Raw genomic sequence first — 11,777 nt, 5'->3', positions numbered from 1 at the left:
GAACCATGCTGGCCGCCTAGCATAACCAGCTAGACCATGCTGGTTGGCTAGCATAAACAGCTAGACCATGCTGGTTGGCTAGCATAACCAGCTAGACCTTGCAGGTCAACCAGCATAACAAGCTTGATCATGATGGTCAGACCAGCTTGACCAGCTAGACCACACTGGTCAGACCAGCTTGACCAGATTCAAACCAGCATAGACCAGCATGGACTAGCTTGAAAGGTATGCTGGTCTATGCTGTTTTTGTCAGCAGGGTACTACCGTCAGTAGACTGTGTAAACATTGTTTGATTGAATTTCACTTTCAGCGTGTCACTGAACCAGTCATTGAACTAAGCAACTGACTAAATTACTGCAACTAATGAGGTCTCTGGAGCTCTCTACTCAAACCATAATATCACCCAGCATCACTGACTTTCATTTTGACGCCCCAAAGAATATGAAACATTGTACACTGTGAATTTTATATTTTACAACTCAGTTAATTTGCTACACCCCTGCTGTGTGACTTCCTTTGTTAACTTGGTAATGAGACTTTATAGTGAGATTGGACGCATTCAGCAGCACACTTGCCTTTGGCAGACCACAGCCAGTGTGGCACTAGCTAGCTCTGACCTACAGCCACAACAACAAGCCCTAGTGACATCAGCAAACCCATTAGAATTAATTGAAAATGATGTCTGTTTACTTCCAAAAACTGTGATGAACAGAATCAGCATGGTGGATGGCTGATTAATGGAGCTACCAGCAGCCTCCTAGACTGATCTTCAGCCCCTGCCTTTGTAAGGGAGGCTAGGCCAGGCCAGCAACAGCACAGACAATAAACACAATGTGGGCCAGTGAGGAAAACAACAGAAAAAGAGACACCCATAACACACAAAACACAATACAACTGTATAGGGCACTGGTCCAGTCGACAGACTGGGCAACTTGTATCCTCCACCACTTCATACTGGATGGGGAAAAATAAGATATGCAGTTACACTTTTAGTATTAAACTGTAAACATAGTCTGCAGTCGAAATATAGAATCTAAACTCTGTTGACACTAGGCCGTGGCAGATGTGGTCTTTGTGTGGGGCATGTTGGTGTATCACCAAGGCCAACATCCAGACCAGCCCCTGAAGCCTAGGGTTACTCATAATAAACCATTAGGCATCTGAACAAACAGTAAGAAGGTGGTGGAAGGTGCAGCTATTTCTGATTCTCTCCATGTCTATGTCTATTTTTCTCTCTCTCTCTCTCTCTCTCTCTCTCTCTCTCTCTCTCTCTCTCTCTCTCTCTCTCTTTTTTTTTGGAAGACACTATGTGTTCCTGCTATGGTCTTAGGTCTAAATCCTGTTGTTTTAGGAAACAGACAGTGATATTTAATGCCTTTACTTTGAGTCATTTGATCTGCATTGCCTGTTAGCTATTGCATGCAGTCTGAGGTCCCATGCGTATAAAGTATATAAATGGTTCACTCAATAAAACACACCCAGGAGAACTCATGAGTAAAACGGCTGGAAAATGGCCATACACTCTAAAACCATGAAACATGTGAACCATTTATAATGTAAATGTCAATGTTTAAAACTTAAACATTAGGCATTTAGATTTGCCTATTAAGTGTTGTCTTCTTAAACACATTCGTTTAGAATGTAAGATTAAACAAGAAGAACACCTATATCTCCCAAGTGTTCAGATTTTAAAACCCTTTCTGACATATAACAAGACCACAGATTCAGCTGGAATGGCATTTTGAAAGCCGCAGACCATACTATTTACCAAGATAGCTTTCATCTACATTTTTCGTAGCTGTCTATTTACCACCACAAACCGATACTGGCACTAAGACCACTACTCAACGAGCTGTATAGGGCCATAAGCAAACAAGAAAATGCACATTCAGAGGCAGTGTTTCTCATGGCCAGTGATTTTAATGCAAGGAAACTGAAATCCATTTTACCTAATTTTAACCAGCATGTCACCTGTATATTTAATTATTTTAACCTTTATTTAACCAGGAAAAGCCCATTGAGTCTCTAATTCAAGGGAGACCTGGCCAAAAAGGCAGCAACAATCAATACATTACATAATAAAAAAATTGAACAATACAATACAATTCAACAACGTGATCTCCCATCAACAATGTAAATTCATTCAGTGGCACTAACATATCAAGATGAAGCATGGATTGTAGACTGTTCCATGCCTCTGGTGCCCAAGACGAGAAGGCAGTCTTGACTAATACTGTAAATGTTCTGGGAACTTTATGAAGCAACCACCTAGCAGACTGGGAATGGTAACTGCTGGTGGTGAAGGAGACCAGACTACAGAGCTAAAGAGGGAGTTTACTCAAAAGGGTTTTGTAAATGAACACATAAAAATCTAGCTTTCGCGCATATAACGTGAGGTCCAACCCACCATTTGGTGTAAGGTGCAATGATGGGTGAGTGACTTAGCATTTGTAATAAATTGAAGGACGCATGAAAAACAGAGTCCAGTCTCTGTAAGACAGAGGAGGCTGGATGCATATACAACAAGTCACCATAATCAATTACAGAGAGAAAAGTGGCCGGAACAAGCTTCTTTCTAGCCATAAGCTGGAAGCAAGCCTTATTACAAAAATAAATAAAAATATTTCAATTTAAGCTTCCTCACAAGATTATCCATATGAACTTTAAAGGACAACTTGTCATCCAACCATAAACCTAGGTATTTGTCGGATGACACATTTTCAATGGATAAGCCACCAGATTTGACAATGCTAACCTTCTCTGGCTGAGTGCTAGCTCGGGTAAAGGTCATTAATTTTGTTTTTTGTATATTCATGAACAGTTTGAGACCATAAAGGGAAGCCTGCAGTGACTGAAAAGCAGACTGGAGCTCTTCAACAGCGTGAACCAGAGAAGGAGCACATGAATATATGACTGTATCATCTGCATATAGATGCATAGAGAGACCAAGTTCCTGGTGGTATTGTCATGATGGTCTCGTCGGAGTGTTTGCAAATTGTAGGGCATAAGGCGAAGATAATTCATTCACCCATTGATTATTAAGCTTATTTCATGCAGGATGGCATTGAGTAAAGAGCAGGAAAAGTAACAGATACATAATGCTGGTTTTTAGAGATCTTTCAGCACAGGTATGCAACAACCAGTAGACGTTGTGTAGAACGATGTAGATTTTCCCACCGGCCACGGTGCATCATGTTTTTCAATCGGGCAACCGCTTCGCTGCTCCTAGCCTTCAGTGCGCACCTGCACTCGCATAGCAGGCCTTGTGGGCAGACAGACGCTTCTGATTCGGTGCGCTCCAACTCCAAAAAGGTGTATGCTACAGTTTATGAGCGCCCTCCCCAAAAAGGCCTTCTCAACACATTTCGTAAAATGGAGACTGAGATCTAAAAATAATAGTTGTTATATAAAGCATCCACCTTCACATCAAAAGTGTTTGCTTTTGTAGACAGGATCAAGGTCATTAAAACATAAAAACTCAGATCTCAAGGATCATACAAAAGGACAGACTGATTGGCTGCCATCTTGGATTACCTGTGCAACTAGAGGAGACAAAACTTTAGATCACCTTTACAACCTTCCGTCCCTGTTCTGGATCGAGCGGGGCTTCTCCATCTGTAGGAGGCCTGCCACAGGCGCCGGGGAGCAACCGGCTCAAGTTATCCTGCCTCTCACCCGTCCATAAAGGCTTCTCTGAATCCTGAGAAACATGGGAGTGGGTGTATTTCTTCGTCCTTCTTGCCAGCGGTGATTCTGGGCAGCTCCATGGTAAGAAAGGTGACCGTTCAGGGTGCAAAAACAATGTCTTATCCCGGCGCCGAGTAAATGACATTACTAAGCTGCTCCCGAATGTACTCCGCCAGGACATGGAAATTGATTCTATAGTAGTCCATGTGGGTATTAATGAAAAGTTGAAACTGGAATTTAAAGAGTTGATTGACTCTGCTAACCACTAACAAAAGACCCATCAGATCTGGTCCTCTACCATCTCTGAAAAGCGGCATTGAACGCTTTAGCAGGATTCTTTCTCTTCACAACTGGCTATGTGATTATTGCAGCTCAATGGGTGTAACTTTTGTTGACAATTTCGATACCTTTTGGAAACAAAACATGTTTTATAAGGAGCATGGGATCCACCAAAATCATTTGGGATTTTGTATCCTTTCACAGCACTATAAGGCTGTGAAAGGAGACAATGACTTATCAATGACTCAAGCCCAGCTCAGCTATTCCCTACCATTGTGACACAGAGTTGTCATAGTGCTTCAGCAATTGTACATTACAGCAGGGGCGTCAGTAGACACAATGTAAGTAACCTAATTTATGTCCCGTTAACTGCCCTGAATGCCTCTACTGTTCCTACAGCTTTTGTATGCAGTCATCATGTGCCTGTGAACCAGATGTATACTATTAGCACTAAGTCGATGTGCCCAAATAGGAAGTAAGTCCACTGTGAGCAGCTCACCCTGCACTAACATAAATAACATGAGCACATCTACTGCTGCTAAGCTTCCCAGTAAAGCAATGAAAGCAAGTAAGCATTCCAGAAAAGAAAAGTAAAGAAAACTGCAAAAAATAGCCCACATTAATACACATTAATAACCCACATTGTTAACAAACTATATTTTGGCAAGTCGGTTAGGACATCTACTTTGACTGTGCAATTAAACAGCTTGAAAAATTCCAGAAACTGATGTCTTGGCTTGAGAAGCTTCTAAAAGGCTAATTGACATAATTTGAGTCAATTGGAGGTGTACCTGTGGATATATTTCAAAGCCTACCTTAAAACTCAGTGCCTCTTTGCTTGACATTATGGGAAAATCAAAAGAAATCAGCCAAGATCACAGAAAAAAATGGTAGACCTCCACAAGTCTGGTTCATTCTTGGGAACAATTTACATACGCCTGAAGGTGCCACGTTAATCTGTACAAACAATAGTACGCAAGTATAAACACCATGGGACCATGCAGCCATCATACCGCTCAAGAGGGAGATGCGTCTGTCTCCTAGAGATGCACGTACTTTGGTGCGAAAGTGTAAATCAATCCCAGAACAACAGCAAAGGACCTTGTGAAGGTGCTGGAGGAATCAGGTACAAAAGTATCTATATCCACAGTAAAACGAGTCCTATATCGACATAACCTGAAAGACCACTCAGCAAGGAAGAAGCCACTGCTCCAAAACCGTCATAAAAAAAGCCAGACTACGGTTTGCAACTGCACATGGGGACGAAGATCGTACTTTTTGGAGAAATGTCCTCTGGTCTGATGAAACAAAAATAGAACTGTTTGGCCATAATGACCATCGTTATGTTTGGAGGAAAAAGGGGGAGGCTTGCAAGCCGAAGAACACAATCCCAACCGTGAAGCATGGGGGTGGAAGTATCATGTTGTGGGGGTGCTTTGCTGCAGGAGGGACTGGTGCACTTCACAAAATAGATGGCGTCATGAGGCAGGACAATTATGTGGATATATTGAAGCAACATCTCAAGACATCAGTCAGTAAATTAAAGCTTGGTCGCAAATTGGTCTTCCAACTGAAAAATGGACCTAAGCATACTTCCAAAGTTGTGGCAAAATGGCTTAAGGACAACAAAGTCAAGGTATTGGAGTGGCCATCACAAAGCCCTGACCTCAATCCTATAGACAATTTGTGGGCAGAACTGAAAAAGCGTGTGTGAGCAAGGAGACCTACAAACCTGACTCAGTTACACCAGTTCTGTCAGGAGTAATGGGCCACAATTCACCGAACGTATTGTGGGAAGCTTGTGGAAGGCCACCCGAAACGTTTGACCCAAGTTAAACAATTTAAAGGCAATGCTACCAAATACTAATTGAGTGTATGTAAACTTCTGACCCACTGGGAATGTGATGAAAGAAATAAAAGCTGAAATAAATCATTCTCTCTACTATTATTCTGACATTTCACATTCTTAAAATAAAGTGGTGATCCTAACTGACCTAAGATAGGGAATTTTTACTAGGATTAAATGTCAGGAATTGTGAACAACTGAGTTTAACCTCTTATGGCTAGGGGGCAGTATTTTCACGGCTGGATAAAAAACGTACCCGATTTAATCTGGTTACTAATCCTACCCAGTAACTAGAATATGCATATACTTCTTATATATGGATAGAAAACACCCTAAACTTTCTAAAACTGTTTGAATGGTGTCTGTGAGTATAACAGAACTCAAATGGCAGGTCAAAACCTGAGAGATTCCTTTACAGGAAGTGGCCTGTCTGACCATTTCTGGAACTTCTTTGCCATCTCTATCTTTTACAAAGGATCTCTGCTCTAACGTGACACTTCCTACGTCGTCCATTGAAGGTTGACGATATCCGATCCTCGTTTGCTAAGTCAAACGACACCGCTGGTCCTGCTCACACTGCCCTACCCTGTGCTTTGACCTCTTTCTCCCCTCTCTCCAGATGAAATCTCGCGTCTTGTGACGGCCGGCCGCCCAACAACCTGCCCACTTGACCCTATCCCCTCCTCTCTTCTCCAGACCATTTCCGGAGACCTTCTCCCCTTCCTCACCTCGCTCATCAACTCATCCTTGACTGCTGGCTACGTCCCTTCCGTCTTCAAGAGAGCGAGAGTTGCACCCCTTCTGAAAAAACCTACACTCGATCCCTCCGATGTCAACAACTACAGACCAGTATCCCTTCTTTCTTTTCTCTCCAAAACTCTTGAACGTGCCGTCCTTGGCCAGCTCTCCTGCTATCTCTCTCAGAATGACCTTCTTGATCCTAATCAGTCAGGTTTCAAGACTGGGCATTCAACTGAGACTGCTCTTCTCTGTGTCACGGAGGCTCTCCGCACTGCTAAAGCTAACTCTCTCTCCTCTGCTCTCATACTTCTAGACCTATCTGCTGCTTTTGATACTGTGAACCATCAGATCCTCCTCTCCACCCTCTCCGAGTTGGGCATCTCCGGCGCGGCCCACGCTTGGATTGCGTCCTACCTGACAGGTCGCTCCTACCAGGTGGCGTGGCGAGAATCTGTCTCCGCACCATGCGCTCTCACCACTGGTGTCCCCAGGGCTCTGTTCTAGGCCCCTCTCCTATTCTTGCTATACACCAAGTCACTTGGCTCTGTCATATCCTCACATGGTCTCTCCTATCATTGCTATGCAGACGACACACAATTAATCTTCTCCCTTTCCCCCTTCTGATAACCAGGCGGCGAATCGCATCTCTGCATGTCTGTCAGACATATCAGTGTGGATGACGGATCACCAGCTCAAGCTGAACCTCGGCAAGACGGAGCTGCTCTTCCTCCCGGGGAAGGACTGCCCGTTCCATGATCTCGCCATCACGGTTGACAACTCCCTTGTGTCCTCCTCCCAGAGTGCTAAGAACCTTGGCGTGATCCTGGACAACACCCTGTCGTTCTCCACTAACATCAAGGCGGTGACCCGATCCTGTAGGTTCATGCTCCACAACATTCGCAGAGTACGACCCTGTCTCACACAGGAAGCGGCGCAGGTCCTAATCCAGGCACTTGTCATCTCCCGTCTGGATTACTGCAACTCGCTGTTGGCTGGGCTCCCTGCCTGTGCCATTAAACCCCTACAACTCATCCAGAACGCCGCAGCCCGTCTGGTGTTCAACCTTCCCAAGTTCTCTCACGTCACCCCCGCTCCTCCGCTCTCTCCACTGGCTTCCAGTTGAAGCTCGCATCCGCTACAAGACCATGGTGATTGCCTACGGAGCTGTGAAGGGAACGGCACCTCCATACCTTTAGGCTCTGATCAGGCCCTACACCCAAACAAGGGCACTGCGTTCATCCACCACTGGCCTGCTGGCCCCCCTACCTCTGAGGAAGCACAGTTCCCGCTCAGCCCAGTCAAAACTGTTCGCTGCTCTGGCACCCCAATGGTGGAACAAGCTCCCTCACGACGCCAGGACAGCGGAGTCAATCACCACCTTCCGGAGACACCTGAAACCCCACCTCTTTAAGGAATACCTAGGATAGGATAAAGTAATCCTTCTAACCCCCCCCTTAAAATATTTAGATGCACTATTGTAAAGTGGTTGTTCCACTGGATATCATAAGGTGAATGCACCATTTTGTAAGTCGCTTCTGGATAAGAGCGTCTGCTAAATGACTTAAATGTAATAATGTAATGTAAATGTCCATAGGCGCTCAGAGCCTGGGAAAAACAGAATGTCGTCACCCCAGCCCCAGGCTGAAACACATTATCGCCTTTCTCAAGTGGCCGATCAAGGGACTGTGGGCTTAGGCGCGTGACCTGGCCGCCCCGTCTTTGTGATTTTTCCTCTGTTTGCCGAAAAGGAGATTCCCCGGTCGGAATATTATCGCTTTCTACGAAAAATGGCATAAAAATTGATTTTAAACAGCGGTTGACATGCTTCGAAGTACGGTAATGGAATATTTAGAATTTTTTGTCACGAATTGCGCCATGCGCACGACCCTTCTTTACCATTCGGATAGTGTCTGGGACACACGAACAAAACGTCGCTATTCGGATATAACGATGGATTATTTTGGACCAACCCAACATTTGTTATTGAAGTGGCAGTCCTGGGAGTGCATTCTGACGAAGAAAACAAAAGGTAATCAAACTTTTATAATAGTAAATCTGATATTGGTGAGAGCTAAACTTGCCGGGTGTCTAAATAGCTAGCCCGTGATGCCTGGGCTATGTACTTAGAATATTGCAAAATGTGCTTTCACCAAAAAGCTATTTTGAAATCGGACATATCGAGTGCATAGAGGAGTTCTGTATCTATAATTCTTAAAATAATTGTTATGCTTTTTGTGAACGTTTATCGTGAGTAATTTAGGAAATTGTTAGCAAATTCCTCCGGAAGTTTGCGGGGGGTATGCTAGTTCTGAACGTCACATGCTAATGTAAAAAGCAGTTTTTTGATATAAATATGAACTTGATTGAACAAAACATGCATGTATTGTATAACATAATGTCCTAGGTGTGTCATCTGATGAAGATCATCAAAGGTTAGTGCTGCATTTAGCTGTCTTCTGGGTTTTTGTGACATTATATGCTAGCTTGAAAAATGGGTGTCTGATTATTTCTGGCTTGGTACTGTGCTGACATAATCTAATGTTTTGCTTTCGCTGTAAAGACTTTTTGAAATCGGACAGTGTGGTTAGATAAAGGAGAGTCTGGTCTTTAAAATGCTGTGAAATAGTCATATGTTTGAAAAATTGAAGTTTTTGTATTTTTGAGGAATTTGTAATTCGCGCCACGCCTATCATTGGATATTGGAGCAGGTGTTCCGCGAGCGGAACATCTAGATGTAAGATATTTGGCTAAGGTGTATGTAAACTTTCGACTTCAACTGTATGTGGTAGTGGTGGTGTAGTTGCCTGAGGGCACTTGGTCTGTGAATGTGTTGTAATATTTTTAAATTGTATAAACTACCTTAATTGGGCTGGACCCCAGGAAGGAGTAGCTCCTGCCTTGGCAAATACAAACACAAATACTCCACACACAGAAACTCATACAAGGCCCTCGCTCACCCTCCCTTTGGTAAATCAGACCGTAACTCTATCCTCCTACTTCCTGCTTCCAGGGAAAAATTCAAACAGGAAGTACCAGTGACGCGCTCAATACAGAAGTTGTCCAATGAAGTGGATGCTAAGCTACAGGACTATTTCGCTAGCACAGACTGGAATATGTTCTAGGTTTCATCCGATAACACTGAAGAGTTTACCTCGTCAGTCACCGGCTTCATTAACCTGTTGGGGCTAGGGGGCAGTATTTGCACGGCCGGATAAAAAACGTACCCGATTTAAACTGGTTACTACTCTTTCCCAGAAACGAGAATATGCATATAATTAGTAGATTTGGATAGAAAACACTCTAAAGTTTCTAAAACTGTTTGAATGGTGTCTGTGAGCATAACAGAACTCATATGGCAGGCCAAAACCTGAGAGGATTCCATACAGGAAGTGCCTTGTCTGACAATTTCTTGTCCTTCTGTTGCATCTCTATCGAAAATACAGCATCTGTGCTGTAACGTGACATTTTCTAAGGCTTCCATTGGCTCTCAGAAGGCTCCAGAAAGTGTAATGACGTGTCTCCTGTCTCTGGGCAGAGAACAGCAGGAGATTTTGTGAGTGGTCAGGCTCGGAACAGTGACACTGGAGATGCGCATTCATGAGAATTCTCCATTTTTTTCTTTCAGCCTTTGAATGAATACAACCTCGCCCGGTTGGAATATTATCGCTATTTTACGAAAAAATAGCATAAAAATTGATTTTAAACAGCGTTTGACATGCTTCAAGTACGGTAATGGAATATTTAGAAATGTTTTGTCACGAAATGCGCTCGTGCATCACCCTTCGGAGAGAGACCTGAACGCACGAACAAAACGGAGCTATTTGAATATAACTATGGATTATTTGGAACCAAAACAACATTTGTTGTTGAAGTAGAAGTCCTGGGAGTGCATTCTGATGAAGAACAGCAAAGGTAATCCAATTTTTCTAATAGTAATTCTGAGTTTAGTGAGCGCCAAACTTGGTGGGTGTCAAATTAGCTAGCCGTGATGGCCGAGCTATCTACTCAGAATATTGCAAAATGTGCTTTCGCCGAAAAGCTATTTTAAAATCTGACACCGCGATTGAATAAAGGAGATCTGTATCTATAATTCTTAAAATAATTGTTATGTATTTTGTGAACGTTAATCGTGAGCAATTTAGTAAATTCACCGGAAGTTTGCGGTGGTTATGCTAGTTCTGAACATCACATGCTAATGTGAAAAGCTGGTTTTTGATATAAATATGAACTTGATTGAACAAAACATGCATGTATTGCATAACATAATGTCCTAGGAGTGTCATCTGATGAAGATCATCAAAGGTTAGTGCTGCATTTAGCTGTGGTTTTGGTTTTTGTGACATATATGCTTGCTTTGAAAATGGCTGTGTGATTATTTTTGGCAGGGTACTCTCCTGACATAATCTAATGTTTTGCTTTCGCTTTAAAGCCTTTTTGAAATTGGACAATGTGGTTAGATTAACGAGAGTCTTGTCTTTAAAATGGTGTAAAATAGTCATATGTTTGAGAAATTGAAGTTATAGCATTTTTGAGGTATTTGTATTTTGCGCCACGCGATTCCTCTGGCTGTTGACTAGGTGGGACGCTAGCCAGGGAAGTTAATTTACATATACTTGTGATGCTTATAATTATTATGCACGTTATTTTGATAGCCAAATTCATACTATTTCATCCTTCCATCTGGGGACAAAAACCTAAAAACTTTAATCAGTATGCCTAACAAAAATGGTTGCTATGCCGGCTGGCTAACGTCTTCTCATGTAGCCAACTAAAGCTTCAAACTCTACAGCTGGAAGGGCAGCAAACACTTCATTTTCATCTGTTTTCATAGTTTTTGTAATAACATTTAATTGGATATATCCATGATAATAATAGTTTTGCATGATTTCACCTAGATCAGAAAAGTTAGTTCGTTGACAGTATTCTCTGTACAGGGGCGAATTTCAAAAGTGAAACATTGTTTCCGAGGCTTTTAAAAATCCACCTTTCCAGAAACAAGTCTCTCACCATTGCTGCTTGCTATAGACCACCCTCTGCCCCCAGCTGTGCCCTGGACACCGTATGTGAATTCATTGTCCCCCCATCTATCTTCAGAGCCTGTGCTGCTAGGTGACCTAAACTGGGACATGCTTAACACGCGTCCCACCTAGCCCAGGGAAGTTAATAAGTGCATTGACGATGTGATCCCCACTGTGACCGTACTTACATACTCCAACCAGATGTC

This window comes from Salmo salar, chromosome ssa17 (assembly GCF_905237065.1).
Source record: "Salmo salar chromosome ssa17, Ssal_v3.1, whole genome shotgun sequence".
Classification (NCBI taxonomy): Eukaryota; Metazoa; Chordata; class Actinopteri; order Salmoniformes; family Salmonidae; genus Salmo; species Salmo salar.
The sequence above is the reverse complement of the archived record's forward strand: the minus strand, read 5'-3'. Positions refer to the sequence as shown.